At 42.9% G+C, this 20,854-nt stretch overlaps 2 long non-coding RNA genes and 1 pseudogene across 8 annotated transcripts; 1 reads left to right on the plus strand and 2 right to left on the minus strand.

The window, feature by feature from the left end:
* LOC127928998 (protein flightless-1 homolog) overlaps window positions 1–20,854 on the minus strand; it is a 118,665-nt pseudogene that overhangs the window by 84,527 nt on the left and 13,284 nt on the right.
* LOC127929003 (uncharacterized) lies at window positions 254–2,112 on the minus strand. Of its 5 annotated transcripts, XR_008133181.1 has the most exons (5): window positions 2,099–2,112; window positions 1,363–2,059; window positions 940–1,039; window positions 720–859; window positions 257–301 (listed from the first exon to the last, which is right to left on the minus strand). It is a non-coding gene; the product is annotated as an uncharacterized LOC127929003 (long non-coding RNA). The 5 variants fall into 5 exon arrangements; XR_008133182.1 differs by lacking the exon at window positions 940–1,039 and having other exon boundaries at window positions 254–301; window positions 720–759; XR_008133185.1 differs by lacking the exons at window positions 257–301; window positions 720–859; window positions 940–1,039 and adding an exon at window positions 1,086–1,139 and having other exon boundaries at window positions 1,443–2,059.
* On the plus strand, window positions 13,750–15,200 carry LOC127929010 (uncharacterized). 3 transcript variants are annotated; one of them, XR_008133195.1, is made up of 3 exons: window positions 13,750–13,782; window positions 14,375–14,418; window positions 15,067–15,200. It is a non-coding gene; the product is annotated as an uncharacterized LOC127929010 (long non-coding RNA). The 3 variants fall into 3 exon arrangements; XR_008133197.1 differs by lacking the exon at window positions 13,750–13,782 and adding an exon at window positions 14,100–14,132; XR_008133198.1 differs by lacking the exon at window positions 13,750–13,782 and adding an exon at window positions 14,265–14,297.

Consider the following 20,854-nt stretch of genomic DNA (forward strand, 5'->3'; position numbering starts at 1 on the left):
TAATGTGTATTAAGGTGTTATAAACCTTCATATTATAGCTGGGCGTGCATCAGGGGTTATAATGTGTATTAAGGTGTTATAAACCTTCATATTATAGCTGGGCGTGCATCAGGGGGTTATAATGTGTATTAAGGTGTTATAAACCTTCATATTATAGCTGGGCGTGCATCAGGGGGTTATAATGTGTATTAAGGTGTTATAAACCTTCATATTATAGCTGGGCGTGCATCAGGGGGTTATAAACCATATCATAGCTGGGCGTGCATCAGGGGGTTATAATGTGTATTAAGGTCTTATAAACCTTCATATTATAGCTGGGCGTAGATCAGGGGGTTATAAACCTTCATATTATAGCTGGGCGTGCATCAGGGGGTTATAATGTGTATTAAGGTGTTATAAACCTTCATATTATAGCTGGGCGTGCATCAGGGGGTTATAAACCTTCATATTATAGCTGGGCGTGCATCAGGGGGTTATAAACCTTCATATTATAGCTGGGCGTGCATAAGGGTTATAAACCTTCATATTATAGCTGGGCGTGCATCAGGGGGTTATAATGTGTATTAAGGTGTTATAAACCTTCATATTATAGCTGGGCGTGCATCAGGGGGTTATAAACCTTCATATTATAGCTGGGAGTGCATCAGGGGGTTATAATGTGTATTAAGGTGTTATAAACCTTCATATTATAGCTGGGCGTAGATCAGGGGGTTATAAACCTTCATATTATAGCTGGGCGTGCATCAGGGGGTTATAAACCTTCATATTATAGCTGGGCGTGCATCAGGGGGTTATAATGTGTATTAAGGTGTTATAAACCTTCATATTATAGCTGGGCGTGCATCAGGGGGTTATAAACCTTCATATTATAGCTGGGCGTGCATCAGGGGGTTATAAACCTTCATATTATAGCTGGGTGTGCATCAGGGGGTTATAAACCTTCATATTATAGCTGGGCGTGCATCAGGGGGTTATAAACCTTCATATTATAGCTGGGCGTGCATCAGGGGGTTATAATGTGTATTAAGGTGTTATAAACCTTCATATTATAGCTGGGCGTGCATCAGGGGGTTATAAATATTCATATTATAGCTGGGCGTGCATCAGGGGGTTATAATGTGTATTAAGGTGTTATAAACCTTCATATTATAGCTGGGCGTGCATCAGGGGTTATAAACCTTCATATTATAGCTGGGAGTGCATCAGGGGGTTATAAACATTCATATTATAGCTGGGCGTGCATCAGGGGGTTATAATGTGTTATATTCATATTGTTATAAACCTTCATATTATAGCTGGGCGTGCATCAGGGGGTTCTAAACCTTCATATTATAGCTGGGTGTGCATCAGGGGGTTATAAACCTTCATATTATAGCTGGGCGTGCATCAGGGGGTTATAAACCTTCATATTATAGCTGGGCGTGCATCAGGGGGTTATAAACCTTCATATTATAGCTGGGCGTGCATCAGGGGGTTATAAACCTTCATATTATAGCTGGGCGTGCATCAGGGGGTTATAAACCTTCATATTATAGCTGGGCGTGCATCAGGGGGTTATAATGTGTATTAAGGTGTTATAAACCTTCATATTATAGCTGGGCGTGCATCAGGGGGTTATAATGTGTATTAAGGTGTTATAAACCTTCATATTATAGCTGGGCGTGCATCAGGGGTTATAAACCTTCATATTATAGCTGGGCGTGCATCAGGGGGTTATAATGTGTATTAAGGTGTTATAAACCTTCATATTATAGCTGGGCGTGCATCAGGGGGTTATAAACCTTCATATTATAGCTGGGCGTGCATCAGGGGGTTATAAACCTTCATATTATAGCTGGGCGTGCATCAGGGGTTATAAACCTTCATATTATAGCTGGGCGTGCATCAGGGGGTTATAAACCTTCATATTATAGCTGGGCGTGCATCAGGGGGTTATAATGTGTATTAAGGTGTTATAAACCTTCATATTATAGCTGGGCGTGCATCAGGGGGTTATAATGTGTATTAAGGTGTTATAAACCTTCATATTATAGCTGGGCGTGCATCAGGGGTTATAAACCTTTATATTATAGCTGGGCGTGCATCAGGGGTTATAAACCTTCATATTATAGCTGGGCGTAGATCAGGGGGTTATAAACCTTCATATTATAGCTGGGCGTGCATCAGGGGGTTATAAACCTTCATATTATAGCTGGGCGTGTATCAGGGGGTTATAATGTGTATTAAGGTGTTATAAACCTTCATATTATAGCTGGGCGTGCATCAGGGGGTTATAAAGTGTATTAAGGTGTTATAAAGCTTTGTACAGTAGCTGGGCGTGCATCAGGGGGTTATAAAGTGTTATAATGTGTTATAAAGCTTTGTACAGTAGCTGGGCGTGCCTCAGGGGGTAATAACATGTTATAGTTTCATAGCTAAGTGCAACTCAAGGAGTTATAATGTGTGGTACCGTAGCTGGGCGTGCATTCAGATGGTTATAATGTGTTATAATGTGTGGTACCGTAGCTGGGCGTGCATTCAGATGGTTATAATGTGTTATAATGTGTGGTACCGTAGCTGGGCGTGCATTCAGATGGTTATAATGTGTTATAATGTGTGGTACCGTAGCTGGGCGTGCATTCAGATGGTTATAATGTGTTATAATGTGTGGTACCGTAGCTGGGCGTGCATTCAGATGGTTATAATGTGTTATAATGTGTGGTACCGTAGCTGGGCGTGCATTCAGATGGTTATAATGTGTTATAAAGCGTCGTACCGTAGCTGGGCGTGCATTCAGATGGTTATAATGTGTTATAATGTGTGGTACCGTAGCTGGGCGTGCATTCAGATGGTTATAATGTGTTATAATGTGTGGTACCGTAGCTGGGCGTGCATTCAGATGGTTATAATGTGTTATAATGTGTGGTACCGTAGCTGGGCGTGCATTCAGATGGTTATAATGTGTTATAATGTGTGGTACCGTAGCTGGGCGTGCATTCAGATGGTTATAATGTGTTATAATGTGTGGTACCGTAGCTGGGCGTGCATTCAGATGGTTATAATGTGTTATAATGTGTGGTACCGTAGCTGGGCGTGCATTCAGATGGTTATAATGTGTTATAATGTGTGGTACCGTAGCTGGGCGTGCATTCAGATGGTTATAATGTGTTATAATGTGTGGTACCGTAGCTGGGCGTGCATTCAGATGGTTATAATGTGTTATAATGTGTGGTACCGTAGCTGGGCGTGCATTCAGATGGTTATAATGTGTTATAATGTGTGGTACCGTAGCTGGGCGTGCATTCAGATGGTTATAATGTGTTATAATGTGTGGTACCGTAGCTGGGCGTGCATTCAGATGGTTATAATGTGTTATAATGTGTGGTACCGTAGCTGGGCGTGCATTCAGATGGTTATAATGTGTTATAATGTGTGGTACCGTAGCTGGGCGTGCATTCAGATGGTTATAATGTGTTATAATGTGTGGTACCGTAGCTGGGCGTGCATTCAGATGGTTATAATGTGTTATAATGTGTGGTACCGTAGCTGGGCGTGCATTCAGATGGTTATAATGTGTTATAATGTGTGGTACCGTAGCTGGGCGTGCATTCAGATGGTTATAATGTGTTATAATGTGTGGTACCGTAGCTGGGCGTGCATTCAGATGGTTATAATGTGTGGTACCGTAGCTGGGCGTGCATTCAGATGGTTATAATGTGTTATAATGTGTGGTACCGTAGCTGGGCGTGCATTCAGATGGTTATAATGTGTTATAATGTGTGGTACCGTAGCTGGGCGTGCATTCAGATGGTTATAATGTGTTGTACCGTAGCTGGGCGTGCATTCAGATGGTTATAATGTGTTATAATGTGTGGTACCGTAGCTGGGCGTGCATTCAGATGGTTATAATGTGTTATAATGTGTGGTACCGTAGCTGGGCGTGCATTCAGATGGTTATAATGTGTTATAATGTGTGGTACCGTAGCTGGGCGTGCATTCAGATGGTTATAATGTGTTATAATGTGTGGTACCGTAGCTGGGCGTGCATTCAGATGGTTATAATGTGTTATAATGTGTGGTACCGTAGCTGGGCGTGCATTCAGATGGTTATAATGTGTTATAATGTGTGGTACCGTAGCTGGGCGTGCATTCAGATGGTTATAATGTGTTATAATGTGTGGTACCGTAGCTGGGCGTGCATTCAGATGGTTATAATGTGTTATAATGTGTGGTACCGTAGCTGGGCGTGCATTCAGATGGTTATAATGTGTTATAATGTGTGGTACCGTAGCTGGGCGTGCATTCAGATGGTTATAATGTGTTATAATGTGTGGTACCGTAGCTGGGCGTGCATTCAGATGGTTATAATGTGTTATAATGTGTGGTACCGTAGCTGGGCGTGCATTCAGATGGTTATAATGTGTTATAATGTGTGGTACCGTAGCTGGGCGTGCATTCAGATGGTTATAATGTGTTATAATGTGTGGTACCGTAGCTGGGCGTGCATTCAGATGGTTATAATGTGTTATAATGTGTGGTACCGTAGCTGGGCGTGCATTCAGATGGTTATAATGTGTTATAATGTGTGGTACCGTAGCTGGGCGTGCATTCAGATGGTTATAATGTGTTATAATGTGTGGTACCGTAGCTGGGCGTGCATTCAGATGGTTATAATGTGTTATAATGTGTGGTACCGTAGCTGGGCGTGCATTCAGATGGTTATAATGTGTTATAATGTGTGGTACCGTAGCTGGGCGTGCATTCAGATGGTTATAATGTGTTATAATGTGTGGTACCGTAGCTGGGCGTGCATTCAGATGGTTATAATGTGTTATAATGTGTGGTACCGTAGCTGGGCGTGCATTCAGATGGTTATAATGTGTTATAATGTGTGGTACCGTAGCTGGGCGTGCATTCAGATGGTTATAATGTGTTATAATGTGTGGTACCGTAGCTGGGCGTGCATTCAGATGGTTATAATGTGTTATAATGTGTGGTACCGTAGCTGGGCGTGCATTCAGATGGTTATAATGTGTTATAATGTGTGGTACCGTAGCTGGGCGTGCATTCAGATGGTTATAATGTGTTATAATGTGTGGTACCGTAGCTGGGCGTGCATTCAGATGGTTATAATGTGTTATAATGTGTGGTACCGTAGCTGGGCGTGCATTCAGATGGTTATAATGTGTTATAATGTGTGGTACCGTAGCTGGGCGTGCATTCAGATGGTTATAATGTGTTATAATGTGTGGTACCGTAGCTGGGCGTGCATTCAGATGGTTATAATGTGTTATAATGTGTGGTACCGTAGCTGGGCGTGCATTCAGATGGTTATAATGTGTTATAATGTGTGGTACCGTAGCTGGGCGTGCATTCAGATGGTTATAATGTGTTATAATGTGTGGTACCGTAGCTGGGCGTGCATTCAGATGGTTATAATGTGTTATAATGTGTGGTACCGTAGCTGGGCGTGCATTCAGATGGTTATAATGTGTTATAATGTGTGGTACCGTAGCTGGGCGTGCATTCAGATGGTTATAATGTGTTATAATGTGTGGTACCGTAGCTGGGCGTGCATTCAGATGGTTATAATGTGTTATAATGTGTGGTACCGTAGCTGGGCGTGCATTCAGATGGTTATAATGTGTTATAATGTGTGGTACCGTAGCTGGGCGTGCATTCAGATGGTTATAATGTGTTATAATGTGTGGTACCGTAGCTGGGCGTGCATTCAGATGGTTATAATGTGTTATAATGTGTGGTACCGTAGCTGGGCGTGCATTCAGATGGTTATAATGTGTTATAATGTGTGGTACCGTAGCTGGGCGTGCATTCAGATGGTTATAATGTGTTATAATGTGTGGTACCGTAGCTGGGCGTGCATTCAGATGGTTATAATGTGTTATAATGTGTGGTACCGTAGCTGGGCGTGCATTCAGATGGTTATAATGTGTTATAATGTGTGGTACCGTAGCTGGGCGTGCATTCAGATGGTTATAATGTGTTATAATGTGTGGTACCGTAGCTGGGCGTGCATTCAGATGGTTATAATGTGTTATAATGTGTGGTACCGTAGCTGGGCGTGCATTCAGATGGTTATAATGTGTTATAATGTGTGGTACCGTAGCTGGGCGTGCATTCAGATGGTTATAATGTGTTATAATGTGTGGTACCGTAGCTGGGCGTGCATTCAGATGGTTATAATGTGTTATAATGTGTGGTACCGTAGCTGGGCGTGCATTCAGATGGTTATAATGTGTTATAATGTGTGGTACCGTAGCTGGGCGTGCATTCAGATGGTTATAATGTGTTATAATGTGTGGTACCGTAGCTGGGCGTGCATTCAGATGGTTATAATGTGTTATAATGTGTGGTACCGTAGCTGGGCGTGCATTCAGATGGTTATAATGTGTTATAATGTGTGGTACCGTAGCTGGGCGTGCATTCAGATGGTTATAATGTGTTATAATGTGTGGTACCGTAGCTGGGCGTGCATTCAGATGGTTATAATGTGTTATAATGTGTGGTACCGTAGCTGGGCGTGCATTCAGATGGTTATAATGTGTTATAATGTGTGGTACCGTAGCTGGGCGTGCATTCAGATGGTTATAATGTGTTATAATGTGTGGTACCGTAGCTGGGCGTGCATTCAGATGGTTATAATGTGTTATAATGTGTGGTACCGTAGCTGGGCGTGCATTCAGATGGTTATAATGTGTTATAATGTGTGGTACCGTAGCTGGGCGTGCATTCAGATGGTTATAATGTGTTATAATGTGTGGTACCGTAGCTGGGCGTGCATTCAGATGGTTATAATGTGTTATAATGTGTGGTACCGTAGCTGGGCGTGCATTCAGATGGTTATAATGTGTTATAATGTGTGGTACCGTAGCTGGGCGTGCATTCAGATGGTTATAATGTGTTATAATGTGTGGTACCGTAGCTGGGCGTGCATTCAGATGGTTATAATGTGTTATAATGTGTGGTACCGTAGCTGGGCGTGCATTCAGATGGTTATAATGTGTTATAATGTGTGGTACCGTAGCTGGGCGTGCATTCAGATGGTTATAATGTGTTATAATGTGTGGTACCGTAGCTGGGCGTGCATTCAGATGGTTATAATGTGTTATAATGTGTGGTACCGTAGCTGGGCGTGCATTCAGATGGTTATAATGTGTTATAATGTGTGGTACCGTAGCTGGGCGTGCATTCAGATGGTTATAATGTGTTATAATGTGTGGTACCGTAGCTGGGCGTGCATTCAGATGGTTATAATGTGTTATAATGTGTGGTACCGTAGCTGGGCGTGCATTCAGATGGTTATAATGTGTTATAATGTGTGGTACCGTAGCTGGGCGTGCATTCAGATGGTTATAATGTGTTATAATGTGTGGTACCGTAGCTGGGCGTGCATTCAGATGGTTATAATGTGTTATAATGTGTGGTACCGTAGCTGGGCGTGCATTCAGATGGTTATAATGTGTTATAATGTGTGGTACCGTAGCTGGGCGTGCATTCAGATGGTTATAATGTGTTATAATGCTGTGCGTGCATTCAGATGGTTATAATGTGTTATAATGTGGTACCGTAGCTGGGCGTGCATTCAGATGGTTATAATGTGTTATAATGTGTGGTACCGTAGCTGGGCGTGCATTCAGATGGTTATAATGTGTTATAATGTGTGGTACCGTAGCTGGGCGTGCATTCAGATGGTTATAATGTGTTATAATGTGTGGTACCGTAGCTGGGCGTGCATTCAGATGGTTATAATGTGTTATAATGTGTGGTACCGTAGCTGGGCGTGCATTCAGATGGTTATAATGTGTTATAAATGTGGTACCGTAGCTGGGCGTGCATTCAGATGGTTATAATGTGTTATAATGTGTGGTACCGTAGCTGGGCGTGCATTCAGATGGTTATAATGTGTTATAATGTGTGGTACCGTAGCTGGGCGTGCATTCAGATGGTTATAATGTGTTATAATGTGTGGTACCGTAGCTGGGCGTGCATTCAGATGGTTATAATGTGTTATAATGTGTGGTACCGTAGCTGGGCGTGCATTCAGATGGTTATAATGTGTTATAATGTGTGGTACCGTAGCTGGGCGTGCATTCAGATGGTTATAATGTGTTATAATGTGTGGTACCGTAGCTGGGCGTGCATTCAGATGGTTATTGTGTTATCAGGATGTGGGTACCTAGCTGGGCGTGCATTCAGATGGTTATAATGTGTTATAATGTGGGGAGGCTGTCCAGCTTAATGTGTTATAAGGTCCAGGTACCAGCAGGTCATTCAGAGGTTGATAACAACTGGTTAGGGATGGCATTCAGATGGTTAGGATGAGGAGGAGGAGCTGGGCGTGCATTCAGATGGTTATAAGGCAGGTTGATAAACAACTGGTTAGGGATGGCATCGATGTCTGCAGGTGGAGGTCTCATCTGAGGGGAGGGTCCAGCTTGTTGTCACTCAGGTTATAAGGTCAGTCAGGTTGATAAACAACTGGTTTGGGATGGCATCGATGCTGGGAGGAGGAGGGGAGGGGTATATTAGGTTATAAGGCAGGTTGATAAACAACTGGTTAGGGATGGCATCGATGCTGGGAGGAGGAGGAGGAGGAGGGAAGGTATTAGGTTATAAGGCAGGTTGATAAACAACTGGTTTGGGATGGCATCGATGCTGGGAGGAGGAGGGTCGGTATTAGGTTATAAGGCAGGTTGATAAACAACTGGTTAGGGATGGCATCGATGCTGGGAGGAGGAGGAGGAGGAGGAAGGTATTAGGTTAGGAGGAGGGAGGTTGGTAAACAACTGGTTTGGGAGGAGCATCGGATGCTAGGGAGGAGGAGGGTCGGTATTAGGTTATAAGGCAGGTTGATAAACAACTGGTTAGGGATGGCAGGATGCTGGGAGGAGGAGGAGGAGGGTCGGTATTAGGTTAGGAGGAGGAGGAGGAGGGTCGGTATTAGGTTAGGAGGAGGAGGGTCGGTATTAGGTTAGGAGGAGGAGGGTCGGTATTAGGTTAGGAGGAGGAGGGTCGGTATTAGGTTAGGAGGAGGAGGGTCGGTATTAGGTTAGGAGGAGGAGGGTCGGTATTAGGTTAGGAGGAGGAGGGTCGGTATTAGGTTAGGAGGAGGAGGGTCGGTATTAGGTTAGGAGGAGGAGGGTCGGTATTAGGTTAGGAGGAGGAGGGTCGGTATTAGGTTAGGAGGAGGAGGGTCGGTATTAGGTTAGGAGGAGGAGGGTCGGTATTAGGTTAGGAGGAGGAGGGTCGGTATTAGGTTAGGAGGAGGAGGGTCGGTATTAGGTTAGGAGGAGGAGGGTCGGTATTAGGTTAGGAGGAGGAGGGTCGGTATTAGGTTAGGAGGAGGAGGGTCGGTATTAGGTTAGGAGGAGGAGGGTCGGTATTAGGTTAGGAGGAGGAGGGTCGGTATTAGGTTAGGAGGAGGAGGGTCGGTATTAGGTTAGGAGGAGGAGGAGGGTCGGTATTAGGTTAGGAGGAGGAGGGTCGGTATTAGGTTAGGAGGAGGAGGGTCGGTATTAGGTTAGGAGGAGGAGGGTCGGTATTAGGTTAGGAGGAGGAGGGTCGGTATTAGGTTAGGAGGAGGAGGGTCGGTATTAGGTTAGGAGGAGGAGGGTCGGTATTAGGTTAGGAGGAGGAGGAGGGTCGGTATTAGGGTTAGGAGGAGGAGGAGGGTCGGTATTAGGTTAGGAGGAGGAGGAGGGTCGGTATTAGGTTAGGAGGAGGAGGGTCGGTATTAGGTTAGGAGGAGGAGGGTCGGTATTAGGTTAGGAGGAGGAGGGTCGGTATTAGGTTAGGAGGAGGAGGGTCGGTATTAGGTTAGGAGGTTAGGAGGAGGAGGGTCGGTATTAGGTTATTATTATTATTAGGTTAGGAGGAGGAGGGTCGGTATTAGGTTAGGAGGAGGAGGGTCGGTATTAGGTTAGGAGGAGGAGGGTCGGTATTAGGTTAGGAGGAGGAGGGTCGGTATTAGGTTAGGAGGAGGAGGGTCGGTATTAGGTTAGGAGGAGGAGGGTCGGTATTAGGTTAGGAGGAGGAGGGTCGGTATTAGGTTAGGAGGAGGAGGGTCGGTATTAGGTTAGGAGGAGGAGGGTCGGTATTAGGTTAGGAGGAGGAGGGTCGGTATTAGGTTAGGAGGAGGAGGGTCGGTATTAGGTTAGGAGGAGGAGGGTCGGTATTAGGTTAGGAGGAGGAGGGTCGGTATTAGGTTAGGAGGAGGAGGAGGAGGGTCGGTATTAGGTTAGGAGGAGGAGGAGGAGGGTCGGTATTAGGTTAGGAGGAGGAGGATAATAATCTACGATACAGTGCCTTCGGAAAGTATTCAGACCCCTTGACTTTCACGTTACAGCCTTATTTTCAAATGAATTCAATTGTTTTTTTTTTCCACCTAATCAATCTACACACAATACCCCATAATGACATCACAATACCCCATAATGACATCACAATACCCCATAATGACATCACAATACCCCATAATGACAACACAATACCCCATAATGACATCACAATACCCCATAATGACAACACAATACCCCATAATGACATCACAATACCCCATAATGACAACACAATACCCCATAATGACATCACAATACCCCATAATGACATCACAATACCCCATAATGACATCACAATACCCCATAATGACATCACAATACCCCATAATGACAACACAATACCCCATAATGACATCACAATACCCCATAATGACATCACAATACCCCATAATGACATCACAATACCCCATAATGACATCACAATACCCCATAATGACATCACAATACCCCATAATGACAACACAATACCCCATAATGACATCACAATACCCCATAATGACATCACAATACCCCATAATGACATCACAATACCCCATAATGACAACGCAATACCCCATAATGACATCGCAATACCCCATAATGACATCGCAATACCCCATAATGACATCGCAATACCCCATAATGACATCGCAATACACCATAATGACATCGCAATACCCCATAATGACAACGCAATACCCCATAATGACATCGCAATACCCCATAATGACAACACAATACCCCATAATGACATCACAATACCCCATAACGACATCCCAATACCCCATAACGACATCACAATACCCCATAACGACATCACAATACCCCATAACGACATCCCAATACCCCATAACGACATCCCAATACCCCATAACGACATCCCAATACCCCATAACGACATCACAATACCCCATCATGACATCACAATACCCCATAATGACATCACAATACCCCATAATGACATCACAATACCCCATAATGACATCACAATACCCCATAATGACATCACAATACCCCATAACGACAACACAATACCCCATAACGACATCACAATACCCCATAACGACATCCCAATACCCCATAACGACATCACAATACCCCATAACGACATCACAATACCCCATAATGACATCCCAATACCCCATAATGACATCACAATACCCCATAATGACATCCCAATACCCCATAATGACATCCCAATACCCCATCATGACATCCCAATACCCCATAATGACATCACAATACCCCATAATGACATCCCAATACCCCATAATGACATCCCAATACCCCATAATGACATCCCAATACCCCATAATGACATCACAATACCCCATAATGACATCCCAATACCCCATAATGACATCCCAATACCCCATAATGACATCCCAATACCCCATAATGACATCACAATACCCCATAATGACATCACAATACCCCATCATGACATCACAATACCCCATCATGACATCACAATACCCCATAATGACATCACAATACCCCATAATGACATCACAATACCCCATAATGACATCACAATACCCCATAATGACATCCCAATACCCCATAATGACATCCCAATACCCCATAATGACATCCCAATACCCCATCATGACATCACAATACCCCATAATGACATCACAATACCCCATAATGACATCACAATACCCCATAATGACATCACACTACCCCATCATGACATCACAATACCCCATAATGACATCACAATACACCATAATGACATCACAATACCCCATAATGACATCACAATACCCCATCATGACATCCCAATACCCCATCATGACATCACAATACCCCATAATGACATCACAATACCCCATAATGACATCACAATACCCCATAATGACATCACAATACCCCATAATGACATCACAATACCCCATAATGACATCACAATACCCCATAATGACATCACAATACCCCATAATGACATCACAATACCCCATAATGACATCACAATACCCCATAATGACATCACAATACCCCATAATGACATCACAATACCCCATAATGACAAAAGCAAAAAATGTTTTTTATTCATGTTTGCTAATTTTTACAAATAAAACACTGAAATATCACATAGGTATTCTGACCCTTTACTCAGTACTTTGTTGAAGCACCTTTGGCAGCGATTACAGCCTCAAGTCTTCTTCGGTATGGTTCTACAAGTTTGGCACACCTGTATTTGGGGGGTTTCTCCCCATTCTTCTCTGCAGATCATCTCAATCTCTGTCAGGTTGGATGGGGAGTATTGCTGCACAGCCCTTTTCAGGTTTCTCAAGAGATGTTTGATCGTGTTCAAGTCCAGGCTCTGGTTGGCCCACTCAAGGACATTCAGAGACTTGTCCCGAAGCCACTCCTGCGTTGTCTTGGCTGTGTGCTTAGGGTCGTTGTCCTGTTGGAAGGTGAACCTTCGACCCCAGTCTGAGGTTCTGGATCAGGTTTACATCAAGGATCTCTCTGTACTTTGCTCCGTTCATCTTTCCCTCGATCCTGACTAGTCTCCCAGTCCCTGCTGCTGAAAGACATCCCCACAGCATGATGCTGCCACCACCATGCTTCACTGTAAGGATGGTGCCAGGTTTCCTCCAGACGTGACGCTTGACATTCAGGTCAAAGAGAATCCAGATGCAGAAACATCTCAAGGATGATCAAGCACTTGAGCTTAATTTCCCCTCTCATAGCAAATAGTCTGAATACTGATGTAAAGAAGGTATTTCAGTTCTTTATTTGTAATACATTTGCAAACATTTCTAAAAACCTTTATTCACTTTGTCCTTATAGGGTATTGTGATGTCATAGGGTATTGTGATGTCCTTATAGGGTATTGTGATGTCCTTATAGGGTATTGTGATGTCATTATAGGGTATTGTGTGTAAGAGACAAAATCATATTTAATCCATTTTAAAATAAGGCTGTAAGGTAACAAAATGCGGAAAAAGTCAAGGGGTCTGAATACTTTCCGAAGGCCCTGTATGTATGATATATTTATATCCTGTTATAGCTTAAGTTATAAGGCCTGTTAGTACATATTATAAGGGGTTCTACCTGTTGTGGCTGAGGTTGTTGTTAGAGGTTATAAGGCCTGTTAGTCACCTGTTATAACATATTATAAGAGGTTCTACCTGTTGTGGCTGAGGGTGTTAGTAGAGGTTATAAGGGTTCTACCTGTTGTGGCTGAGGTTGTTAGTAGAGGTTATAAGAGGTTCTACCTGTTGTGGCTGAGGTTGTTAGTAGAGGTTATAAGAGGTTCTACCTGTTGTGGCTGAGGTTGTTAGTAGAGGTTATAAGGGGTTCTACCTGTTGTGGCTGAGGTTGTTAGTAGAGGTTATAAGAGGTTCTACCTGTTGTGGCTGAGGTTGTTAGTAGAGGTTATAAGGCCTGTTAGTCACCTGTTATAACATATTATAAGAGGTTCTACCTGTTGTGGCTGAGGTTGTTATTAGAGGTTATAAGGGGTCTACCTGTTGTGGCTGAGGTTGTTAGTAGAGGTTATAAGGGTTCTACCTGTTGTGGCTGAGGTTGTTAGTAGAGGTTATAAGAGGTTCTACCTGTTGTGGCTGAGGTTGTTAGTAGAGGTTATAAGAGGTTCTACCTGTTGTGGCTGAGGTTGTTAGTAGAGGTTATAAGAGGTTCTACCTGTTGTGGCTGAGGTTGTTAGTAGAGGTTATAAGTGGTTCTACCTGTTGTGGCTGAGGTTGTTAGTAGAGGTTATAAGTGGTTCTACCTGTTGTGGCTGAGGTTGTTAGTAGAGGTTATAAGGGGTTCTACCTGTTGTGGCTGAGGTTGTTATTAGAGGTTATAAGGCCTGTTAGTCACCTGTTATAACATATTATAAGGGGTTCTACCTGTTGTGGCTGAGGTTGTTGTTAGAGGTTATAAGAGGTTCTACCTGTTGTGGCTGAGGTTGTTAGTAGAGGTTATAAGAGGTTCTACCTGTTGTGGCTGAGGTTGTTATTAGAGGTTATAAGGCCTGTTAGTCACCTGTTATAACATATTATAAGGGGTTCTACCTGTTGTGGCTGAGGTTGTTAGTAGAGGTTATAAGAGGTTCTACCTGTTGTGGCTGAGGTTGTTGTTAGAGGTTATAAGGCCTGTTAGTCACCTGTTATAACATATTATAAGAGGTTCTACCTGTTGTGGCTGAGGTTGTTATTAGAGGTTATAAGGCCTGTTAGTCACCTGTTATAACATATTATAAGAGGTTCTACCTGTTGTGGCTGAGGTTGTTAGTAGAGGTTATAAGAGGTTCTACCTGTTGTGGCTGAGGTTGTTAGTAGAGGTTATAAGGGGTTCTACCTGTTGTGGCTGAGGTTGTTAGTAGAGGTTATAAGGGGTTCTACCTGTTGTGGCTGAGGTTGTTATTAGAGGTTATAAGGCCTGTTAGTCACCTGTTATAACATATTATAAGTGGTTCTACCTGTTGTGGCTGAGGTTGTTAGTAGAGGTTATAAGTGGTTCTACCTGTTGTGGCTGAGGTTGTTATTAGAGGTTATAAGGCCTGTTAGTCACCTGTTATAACATATTATAAGGGGTTCTACCTGTTGTGGCTGAGGTTGTTAGTAGAGGTTATAAGAGGTTCTACCTGTTGTGGCTGAGGTTGTTATTAGAGGTTATAAGGCCTGTTAGTCACCTGTTATAACATATTATAAGGGTTCTACCTGTTGTGGCTGAGGTTGTTAGTAGAGGTTATAAGAGGTTCTACCTGTTGTGGCTGAGGTTGTTAGTAGAGGTTATAAGGCCTGTTAGTCACCTGTTATAACATATTATAAGGGGTTCTACCTGTTGTGGCTGAGGTTGTTATTAGAGGTTATAAGGCCTGTTAGTCACCTGTTATAACATATTATAAGGGGTTCTACCTGTTGTGGATGAGGTTATTAGAGGTTATAAGAGGTTCTACCTGTTGTGGATGAGGTTATTAGAGGTTATAAGAGGTTCTACCTGTTGTGGCTGAGGTTGTTAGTAGAGGTTATAAGGGGTTCTACCTGTTGTGGCTGAGGTTGTTAGTAGAGGTTATAAGAGGTTCTACCTGTTGTGGCTGAGGTTGTTAGTAGAGGTTATAAGAGGTTCTACCTGTTGTGGCTGAGGTTGTTAGTAGAGGTTATAAGAGGTTCTACCTGTTGTGGCTGAGGTTGTTAGTAGAGGTTATAAGAGGTTCTACCTGTTGTGGCTGAGGTTGTTAGTAGAGGTTATAAGAGGTTCTACCTGTTGTGGCTGAGGTTGTTATTAGAGGTTATAAGGCCTGTTAGTCACCTGTTATAACATATTATAAGGGGTTCTACCTGTTGTGGATGAGGTTATTAGAGGTTATAAGAGGTTCTACCTGTTGTGGATGAGGTTATTAGAGGTTATAAGAGGTTCTACCTGTTGTGGATGAGGTTATTAGAGGTTATAAGAGGTTCTACCTGTTGTGGATGAGGTTATTAGAGGTTATAAGAGGTTCTACCTGTTGTGGATGAGGTTATAAGAGGTTCTACCTGTTGTGGCTGAGGTTGTTATTAGAGGTTATAAGGCATGTTAGTCACCTGTTATAACATATTATAAGGGGTTCTACCTGTTGTGGCTGAGGTTGAGCACCAGCATGTTCTTGGAGTTCTCCAGGTCTCGGGGGATCTCAGTCAGCTGGTTGAAGCTCAGGTCCTGGAGAACACAGAATAACGCAGAACATCAGTAGATTCACATAGAACATCAGTAGAATGTTGAATAACATTTAAAGAAAGATGGAGACAGAAGAATATCTGGAAAGAAAGAGATGGAGACAGAAGGATATCTCGAAAGAAAGAGATGGAGACAGAAGGATATCTGGAAAGAAAGAGATGGAGACAGAAGGATATCTGGAAAGAAAGAGATGGAGACAGAAGGATATCTGGAAAGAAAGAGATGGAGACAGAAGGATATCTGGAAAGAAAGAGATGGAGACAGAAGGATATCTGGAAAGAAAGAGATGGAGACAGAAGGATATCTGGAAAGAGAGATGGAGACAGAAGGATATCTGGAAAGAAAGAGATGGAGACAGAAGGATATCTGGAAAGAGAGATGGAGACAGAAGGATATCTGGAAAGAAAGAGATGGAGACAGAAGGATATCTGGAAAGAGAGATGGAGACAGAAGGATATCTGGAAAGAGAGATGGAGACAGAAGGATATCTGGAAAGAGAGATGGAGACAGAAGGATATCTGGAAAGAGAGATGGAGACAGAAGGATATCTGGAAAGAGAGATGGAGACAGAAGGATATCTCGAAAGAGAGATGGAGACAGAAGGATATCTCGAAAGAAAGAGATGGAGACAGAAGGATATCTCGAAAGAGAGATGGAGACAGAAGGATATCTCGAAAGAGAGAGATGGAGACAGAAGGATATCTCTAAAGAGAGATGGAGAGAAGGATATCTCGAAAGAGAGATGGAGAGAAGGATATCTCGAAAGAGAGATGGAGAGAAGGATATCTCGAAAAGAGAGATGGAGAGAAGGATATCTCAAAAGAAAGATGGAGACAGAAGGATATCTCGAAAGAAAGAGAGATGGAGACAGAAGGATATCTCGAAAGAAAGAGAGATGGAGACAGAAGGATATCTCGAAAGAAAGAGAGATGGAGACAGAAGGATATCTCGAAAGAAAGAGAGATGGAGACAGAAGGATATCTCGAAAGAAAGAGAGATGGAGACAGAAGGATATCTCGAAAGAAAGAGAGATGGAGACAGAAGGATATCTCGAAAGAAAGAGAGATGGAGACAGAAGGATATCTCGAAAGAAAGAGAGATGGAGACAGAAGGATATCTGGAAAGAAAGAGATGGAGACAGAAGGATAGAAAGAAAGAGATGGAGAGAAGGATATCTCGAAAGAAAGAAAGAGATGGAGAGAAGGATATCTCGAAAGAAAGAAAGAGATGGAGAGAAGGATATCTCGAAAGAAAGAGATGGAGACAGAAGGATATCTCGAAAGAGAGATGGAGAGAGAAGGATATCTCTAAAGAGAGATGGAGAGAGAAGGATATCTCGAAAGAAAGAGATGGAGAGAGAAGGATATCTCGAAAGAAAGAGATGGAGAGAGAAGGATATCTCGAAAGAGAGATGGAGACAGAAGGATATCTCTAAAGAGAGATGGAGACAGAAGGATATCTCTAAAGAGAGATGGAGACAGAAGGATATCTCTAAAGAGAGATGGAGACAGAAGGATATCTCTAAAGAGAGATGGAGACAGAAGGATATCTCTAAAGAGAGATGGAGAGAAGGATATCTCTAAAGAGAGATGGAGAGAAGGATATCTCTAAAGAGAGATGGAGAGAAGGATATCTCTAAAGAGAGATGGAGAGAAGGATATCTCGAAAGAGAGATGGAGAGAAGGATATCTCGAAAGAGAGATGGAGAGAAGGATATCTCAAAAGAAAGATGGAGACAGAAGGATATCTCTAAAGAGAGAGATGGAGACAGAAGGATATCTCGAAAGAGAGATGGAGACAGAAGGATATCTCGAAAGAGAGATGGAGACAGAAGGATATCTCGAAAGAGAGATGGAGAGAAGGATATCTCGAAAGAGAGAAGGATATCTGGAAAGAGAGATGGAGAGAAGGATATCTCGAAAAGAGAGATGGAGAGAAGGATATCTCGAAAGAACGATGGAGACAGAAGGATATCTGGAAAGAACGATGGAGAGAAGGATATCTGGAAAGAACGATGGAGAGAAGGATATCTAGAGAGAGATGGAGACAGAAGGATATCTCGAAAGAGAGAGATGGAGACAGAAGGATATCTGGAAAGAGAGATGGAGACAGAAGGATATCTGGAAAGAGAGATGGAGACAGAAGGATATCTGGAAAGAGAGATGGAGACAGAAGGATATCTCGAAAGAGAGAGATGGAGAGAAGGATATCTCGAAAGAGAGAGATGGAGACAGAAGGATATCTCTAAAGAGAGAGATGGAGACAGAAGGATATCTGGAAAGAGAGATGGAGACAGAAGGATATCTGGAAAAAGAGAGATGGAGACAGAAGGATATCTCGAAAGAGAGAGATGGAGACAGAAGGATATCTAAAGAGAGAGATGGAGACAGAAGGATATCTGGAAAGAGAGATGGAGACAGAAGGATATCTCTAAAGAGAGATGGAGACAGAAGGATATCTCTAAAGAGAGATGGAGACAGAAGGATATCTCTAAAGAGAGATGGAGACAGAAGGATATCTGGAAAGAGAGATGGAGACAGAAGGATATCTGGAAAGAAAGAGATGGAGACAGAAGGATATCTGGAAAGAAAGAGATGGAGACAGAAGGATATCTCGAAAGAAAGAGATGGAGAGAGAAGGATATCTCGAAAGAAAGAGATGGAGAGAGAAGGATATCTCGAAAGAAAGAGATGGAGACAGAAGGATATCTCGAAAGAAAGAGATGGAGACAGAAGGATATCTCGAAAGAGAGAGATGGAGACAGAAGGATATCTGGAAAGAGAGATGGAGACAGAAGGATATCTGGAAAGAGAGATGGAGACAGAAGGATATCTGGAAAGAGAGATGGAGACAGAAGGATATCTCGAAAGAGAGATGGAGACAGAAGGATATCTCGAAAGAAAGAGAGATGGAGACAGAAGGATATCTCGAAAGAAAGAGAGATGGAGACAGAAGGATATCTCGAAAGAAAGAGATGGAGACAGAAGGATATCTCGAAAGAAAGAGATGGAGACAGAAGGATATCTCGAAAGAAAGAAAGAGATGGAGAGAAGGATATCTCGAAAGAAAGAAAGAGATGGAGAGAAGGATATCTCGAAAGAAAGAAAGAGATGGAGAGAAGGATATCTCGAAAGAAAGAAAGAGATGGAGAGAAGGATATCTCTAAAGAAAGAGATGGAGAGAAGAATATCTCGAAAGAAAGAGATGGAGAGAGAAGGATATCTCGAAAGAAAGAGATGGAGACAGAAGGATATCTCTAAAGAGAGATGGAGACAGAAGGATATCTCTAAAGAGAGAGATGGAGACAGAAGGATATCTCTAAAGAGAGAGATGGAGACAGAAGGATGTCTCGAAAGAGAGATGAGAGAAGGATATCTCGAAAGAGAGATGGAGAGAAGGATATCTCGAAAGAGAGATGGAGACAGAAGGATATCTCGAAAGAGAGATGGAGACAGAAGGATATCTCGAAAGAGAGATGGAGACAGAAGGATATCTCGAAAGAGAGATGGAGACAGAAGGATATCTCGAAAGAGAGATGGAGACAGAAGGATATCTCGAAAGAGAGATGGAGACAGAAGGATATCTCTAAAGAGAGATGGAGAGAAGGATATCTCTAAAGAGAGATGGAGAGAAGGATATCTCGAAAGAGAGAGATGGAGAGAAGGATATCTCTAAAGAGAGAGATGGAGAGAAGGATATCTCGAAAGAGAGAGATGGAGAGAAGGATATCTCTAAAGAGAGATGGAGACAGAAGGATATCTCGAAAGAGAGATGGAGAGAAGGATATCTCGAAAGAGAGATGGAGAGAATGATATCTCAAAAGAAAGATGGAGACAGAAGGATATCTCGAAAGAGAGATGGAGACAGAAGGATATCTCGAAAGAGAGATGGAGAGAAGGATATCTCAAAAGAAAGATGGAGACAGAAGGATATCTCTAAAGAGAGAGATGGAGACAGAAGGATATCTCGAAAGAGAGATGGAGACAGAAGGATATCTCGAAAGAGAGATGGAGACAGAAGGATATCTCGAAAGAGAGATGGAGAGAAGGATATCTCGAAAGAGAGAAGGATATCTGGAAAGAACGATGGAGAGAAGGATATCTGGAAAGAACGATGGAGAGAAGGATATCTGGAAAGAACGATGGAGAGAAGGATATCTGGAAAGAGAGATGGAGACAGAAGGATATCTCTAAAGAGAGAGATGGAGACAGAAGGATATCTGTAAAGAGAGATGGAGACAGACGGATATCTGGAAAGAGAGATGGAGACAGAAGGATGTCTCGAAAGAAAGAGATGGAGACAGAAGGATATCTGGAAAGAGAGATGGAGACAGAAGGATATCTGGAAAGAGAGATGGAGACAGAAGGATGTCTCGAAAGAGAGAGATGGAGACAGAAGGATATCTCGAAAGAAAGAGATGGAGACAGAAGGATATCTGGAAAGAGAGATGGAGACAGAAGGATATCTGGAAAGAGAGATGGAGACAGAAGGATATCTGGAAAGAGAGATGGAGACAGAAGGATGTCTCGAAAGAGAGAGATGGAGACAGAAGGATATCTCGAAAGAAAGAGATGGAGACAGAAGGATATCTGGAAAGAGAGATGGAGACAGAAGGATATCTGGAAAGAGAGATGGAGACAGAAGGATGTCTCGAAAGAGAGAGATGGAGACAGAAGGATATCTCTAAAGAGAGAGATGGAGACAGAAGGATATCTGGAAAGAGAGATGGAGACAGAAGGATATCTCTAAAGAGAGATGGAGACAGAAGGATATCTCTAAAGAGAGATGGAGACAGAAGGATATCTCTAAAGAGAGATGGAGACAGAAGGATATCTCTAAAGAGAGATGGAGACAGAAGGATA

The sequence above is a fragment of the Oncorhynchus keta genome, unplaced genomic scaffold (assembly GCF_023373465.1).
Source record: "Oncorhynchus keta strain PuntledgeMale-10-30-2019 unplaced genomic scaffold, Oket_V2 Un_scaffold_5251_pilon_pilon, whole genome shotgun sequence".
NCBI lineage: Eukaryota > Metazoa > Chordata > Actinopteri > Salmoniformes > Salmonidae > Oncorhynchus > Oncorhynchus keta.